Here is a 6,431-nt window from a genome sequence, read left to right on the forward strand (position 1 = left end):
TTATCATATTTCCTAGTGATTTTTTTAATATCTTTGATAATTATTGCTCAGCTAATCATTGATTAATTGTGATTTGCATGAGATATGTTTCATTTTTGTAAACCCGTAGGAAAAAGGAAGATTTTGCGCAATCCATGCAGATAAATGCAAAGATCTCACAGAAACAAAGCCAACCGTATCAGCGGTATCTTGATTGGAGTTTTCAGAAGGTTTGGAGGGTTGTGGTATGGTCAGTGGAGACTGTACCACTCCCCCTTGGGTCCAGCTCGTCAAACCAAACAACTTTTATGAAGGCGGCATCATCGAATGACTTCCAAAGACAATACAAAAACCCTATTACAATGGTTATTTAAAGACGACATCGATCTACATCAAAGAGACCCATCAGAAACATCGAGAGGCTGCTATGAGATAGAGAGAAAACCTAATTACCGCCATTTTCATCATAGTTCATCTACTTCCCCTCCATTATATCGATTATAATAGGTCTCCATTTATTTGATGATGATATTCCTAGCTTATATTATGTATTTCATTTCCATTGCGATGACCGAGTAGTTCCCTTAGGTATAGAGGATACTTAGGCGCCATGTAATGCACTATTAGTGTTTCGGGAGTAATCTTAACATAGTTTTTCTTATGCAAATCCTTATGTTTGTCTCTAGCCTTTCCGAGTTTTGTTTGGCCACAAACACGAGGATCGGGTATATAGCGGGAGGCAACGATGGTGTGAATGACCAAGTTGTAGACCGGTGTTCTGTAATAGGGACTATGCCTGGCTGCAGTTGTGTGATGGCATTTTGGAAGCAACAAGATTTATGAGTGTTTGAATATATATACAAATATAAGGAAATAATAAGAAGAAAAGAAAAGGAGAAAAAGAGGAGGGGGGAGAGAAGGAAAATGAGCTGCTTTTCTCACGGCCCATACTCCTCTCTCTCTCCTGGCCCAACGTGCCTCCCTTTCTTTTCTGGCCTAGCGTGCATTGGCCCACACGCAAACATTTCTCGGTAGGCCAGCCCGAGCATGGCCCGAACCCCCTCCTTTCTTTCTCTTAGCCACACCAGACCCCCTCCTCTCTCTTGGCCCATATGCTTTTTCTTCCTCAGCTGCATCAAGGTAAGCTGGCCTGCTCTCCCTTCTCCTACCTCCTGCGCTTGCCGTTCCTCTCCCAAGTCACCATCACACTATCCTTTCCCCAAGTTGGTGCCTCTCTATCTCTAGCCGCCATCTGAATTTCCCCTGTCGAATCCTAACCAAATCCCTAATCTATCTCTTCTCAATCCATTTTAAATCGGATCGGATAGGGTCCCTAGTGGAAATCCCAAGCAATCGGGTCTCTATCTCTCGATTGAGATGCCCTAGCCACTATCTATATAAGGGAGGGACATCCACATTGAAGGGGGTGGATTTTGAAAGTTTGGCTGAAGCCTTGTTGACGCTGAGAGCCAATCTGTATGTAGGATTCGGAGCCTCGGGCCCATCAGCGCGAGGCTCCGTTACTAGACCATGATTCTCCCCTGCAAGCAGACCTGCAGGTCATACCCTTCCCGGAGGGTTTTGAACCCCCATGCTACCCAAGTGTGGGGGAGATTCGGATCTGGAGGAGTTTGTTTCCTTGTACGCCCTCACCATAGAGGCCAATGGATGTGGGCAGACCACCATGGCCAAATGCTTCCCTTTTGCTCTAGAGGGAGTAGCCCTCCGATGGTTCTGGGCGCTAGATCTAGGGACCATTTACGCATGGGCCTAGCTCCGAGATGCCTTCTGCAACGATTTTCAGGGCACGTTTGTCGAACCAACGATCTCCGGGATCCTATTCACCGTTAAGCAGCAACCAGGTGAGACCCTTCGCGAATACTTCTGGAGGTTTTCCCAAACCAAGGCCTAGATCAGAGGCATATTGGAGTCATCAGTCATCGACACCGCAACCCAGGGCCTGGCCGAAGGGCCCCTCTATGATCGGTTAAACCGACACCCTATGCGCTTGGTGGAGGCCCTGATGTGCAATTTCGAGGAATACACGTGGGCGGGGGAAGAAAAGCTCTACCGGAGGCTCACACAGGCTGCCACCACCCCCAGCGTTGATCTAGAGAAGTCACACACCCCTCTTCTGCCAGCAACAAAAAGAGACCTCGAGGGGGCTGAGGGCTTCAGGGTGCGCAAGGCTAGGAGCCGACAGCACAACATCCACAACATCAATCAAGGTCGAGGAGCTCTAATCCTGCCCCGTCTTAGAGGCCGCGATCGACGGCGCTCCGAAGCCTTCCCCGAGAGGAGAATTACGAAAATTGTCCTACCTCATCCGCTGGCCCCAGCTGGCCCTACCTCCTTTGCCTCCGCCTCCTATGGAGCATTACAAAAACAAGGGAGACAGGGATAGGTGGGTAGTCCTCACCGTAACAGGGGGAGGAAGCTTCGGCTTCTCCACAAAATGATAGCGATGAGACTAAGTGAATGGGGTGAACCATGTCGGGGCAACTGGCATACATCATCAGACCCCCACATGGACCGACGCCCCATAACATTCACTTCCGACGACTCCGAGGGGGGTAAGCTCCCTGACTCTGACCCCTTAGTCATCTCAGCCAACATGGCCGAAGTAGAAGTCTGGAGGGTGCTGGTAAATGGAGGTAGTTCGGTAGACCTCCTCTTCATACACGCCTTCGACCAACTCCGCATTCCATGGAGCCAGCTTTCCCGAGCCCACAGGCACCTGCAGGGGTTCAATGGGACCCCTCTTGATTCCTTAGGCCAGATAGAACTTCTGGTCGTCTTCGGCAAAGGCTCCGTAGCACGGACCAAGGTAATCACCGTCGACGTTATGGACATACCCTATGCTTACAATGTTAGCTTGGGTCAGGGGACTCTGAACAGGTTCGAAGCCATTCCTCATCACAACTATCTCGGCCTAAAGATGCCCGGTCCCTTGAGGCTAATCTCCATCCACGATGATGAAAGCTTGGCAAGGCGCATCGAGTACGGGCACCCCGCACCTCTCAACAGCCATCGCGTTCATAACATGGCCCAAGAGAACTTCGAGGACCCCCTTCGACGCACCCTGGATGACTTGGCCCTCGAAAGCCACGACCGGAGGGGATATAAAAAATGTTCCAGGATGTCTGGACCACCCCGACTGAATTTTCCAAATCGGGGCAGACCTCACTCTGAAACAAGAAGCCCAGCTTCTAGCCATCCTATGGGGCAACCTCAATGTCTTCACATGGTACCCATAGGATCTCGCTGGAGTCGACCGCTGTATCATCAAACACACCCTCTGAGTTGATCCAAGGACCAGGCCAATATGCCAAGGGCTCCGCAAGCTCTCCTCTGAGCGAGCAGAGGATGCTAAGCAGGAAGTCCAAAATTTGCTAAAGGTTGGAGTCATCCGAGAGGTTATACACTTCGAGTGGCTCTCAAACCCCATCCTGGTCAAGAAACACAGTGGGAAATAGCGCATGTGCATCGACTTCACATCACTCAACAAAGCCTGCCCCCGAGATCCATACCCTCTCCCTCGCATCGATCAATTGGTAGACTCCACTGTTGGCTATGAGTTGCTGAGCTTCTTGGTTGCGTACTCCGGATATCACCAGGTGTGGATGGCTATGGAGGATGAGAACAAGACTAACTTCATCACCCCTTTCGAGGTATACTGCTACATTCGGATTCCTTTTGGCCTCCGAAATGTCGGAGTCACCTTCTCTCGCTTGGTGCACAAAATCCTAGCTCAACAATTAGGTCGCAACGTCGAAGCCTATGTCATATGTCGATGACATCACTGTCAAGAGCACGCTTGTGGTTGACCACGTTGCTGACCTTTAGGAAACATTTGATAGCCTCCGGGTGGCTGACGTGCGACTGAATCCTGAGAAGTGTATATTCGGCTCCAGAGCCAGCAAGCTGCTGGGATACCTTGTCTCCCAGAGGGGCATCGAGGCAAATCTTGGCAAGGTCCCCACCATCACAGAGATGTCGCCCCCCACTAATGTGAAGCGGGTCCAGCGCCTGGCCGGCTGCCTCGCATCCCTTAGCTGTTTCCTCGCCAAATCCGCCGAGCATAACCTTCTATTTTTCAAAATGCTAAGGGATCCAAACCTTTCCAATGGACTCCAGAGTGCCAAGCCACCTTCGAGGCCCTCAAGGCCTACCTTTCCGACCTCAAGATGCTCGTGATACCCCTTTTTGGCGAAGGGCTCCCCCTGTACTTATTTGCCTCTACCTCCGCTGTAAATGTTGTACTAATACAGGAGGAGGAGAGTGAAGGTCATTCTACACAAAAGGGTCATATACCATATGTCAGAGACCCTAGCCGGGGCCAAGACGCGTTACACCGAGTTTAATAAAATGGCATATGCCATTCTGGTGGCATCACGCAAAGTCCAACATTACTTCCTCACCCATGATACCACTACACCAACCTCATACCCACTTGGTGATATGTTTTGCAACCGAGTGGTGACCGAACACATCGGCAAGTGGGCTGTGGAGCTAGCCCCCTTCGCGGTAAAGTTTGTGGCCTATACAGCCATCAAGCTATAGGTCTTGGCCGACTTCATCGCCAAATGGATTCCGGCACCTGCAGGACCCCTCATAACCCCTCCTAAAGATATATGGACAATATACACTTACGCAGCTTATGGTTCCGCGAGCGCGGGGGCCGGTGCGGTCCTCATCTCCCCCATAGGCCACTGGGCCGAGTTCACTGCAAGCTTGGAGTTCAAGGCAAACAACAACATCACCGAATATGAAGCCATCCTCTTAGGCCTTCGGAAGGCCTATGTCTTAGGAGCCGCCAGAGTCATCATCAAGGTTGACTCTCAGGTCGTTGCTGGGCATGTGGATAAGAGATTTCAGGTTCAACATCCAGACCTAGGTAGATACCTCGAGGCCATCCGTAGGGCTGAAGGGTGCTTCCACGGCATATCCGTACGAAGCATACCACGGGCGGACAACCGCCAGGTGGATGCCTTGGCAAAAGCTGCAGCTTGGAGTGGAGACATGCCATTGGGAGCCTTCCTTGAGGTCCTCTACCATCTAGAGGTCGGTACCCTAGATGAGACGGCCACCACTGTCCTCCCTATTGAAGCACCGGACTGCAGGGCCCCCTATTATCCTTCTTGAGTAGAGCAGAGGAGCTGGACGACCCCGTCACGCTCTGTCGCATTGAACATCGCGCCATGGGCTACTCTTGGTGGACGGGACCCTTTATAAAGCAAGGGTTTATACCTCATCCTCCTCTATGTCACCAAGCAGGAGGGGGCCACCCTCCTCTAGGAAATTCATGAAGGACTCTATGGCAATTATCTAGCGCCCTGTGCCCTAGCTGGTAAAGCACTCCACTAGGGGCTCAACTGGCCAACGATCATGTCCAACGCGAAAGCCCTAGTCCACACTTGCCAAGGATACCAATGGATGGGATGCCGGAGCCACTGCCCCCTACTCCCATACAATCGATCACTCCTATCTGGCCCCTGGCACGTTGGGGCATAGACCTCATTGGACCATTCCCTCATGCCAAGGGCAACCTTTGGTACATAGTAGTGGCATTGGAGTATTTCTCAAAATAGGTCGAAGCCGAGCCCCTCACGGCAATCATGTTAAGGAATGTCCAGAAATTTTCTGGAAAACTAGAGTCTGCCACTTTGGCATTTCGCGACAACTCACAGTTGACAACGAGACTCAATTCGACTCTGAACCATTTAGAGAATTCTGCACTGAACTCGGCATTGAGTTATGCTTCACTGCAATCCATCACCCACAGTCCAATAGGGCTATTGAGCGCGCTAACGACAACATCATTTCAGGCCTAAATCGATGCCTCGTTGGTCTGGCTAAAGGCCTATGGGTTGAAGAGCTTCTGTTGGTCTTGTGGTCCCTCCGCACCATGGTCACATGACCCTTAGGGTTCATCCCCTTCCGCCTGCTATACAGTGACGAAGCTATGACTCCAACCGAGATCAAAGGATGCTCACTCCAGGCTCAACTGCCACAGACTGCCGGAGAAAGAGAGCTCTCCTCGACCTCGCTGAAGGCACGCGGCTCCACATTGTCTAGAATCTTGATCACTACATCACCAAAACTGAGGCTTGGTACAATCCTAGGGTTGTGCCTCAAAGCTTCAAACTCGAAGACCTAGTGCTTCAGCACGCCTTGGCTCTGGGGAAACTACGCAACAAATAGGAAGGCCCATACCTAATCCTTGAGTCCAATAGACTTGGCTCCTACCGATTAGCAAACATAGAAGGAACCCCTCTGGAGCACATTTAGAACGCGAAGATCCTCCGCAAGTATTGAGCATAGGAGGCCCCCTAGGATAGGGCCTCTCGGAACGACTTCATCCACATACGGTACGCCCTATCAATTACTCCTCCAATTCAGCATTATAGTTCACTTTCGACCATTACATGACTTACCAATTACCTTAGATT

This window comes from Phragmites australis, chromosome 18 (assembly GCF_958298935.1).
Source record: "Phragmites australis chromosome 18, lpPhrAust1.1, whole genome shotgun sequence".
Taxonomy (NCBI): Eukaryota; Viridiplantae; Streptophyta; class Magnoliopsida; order Poales; family Poaceae; genus Phragmites; species Phragmites australis.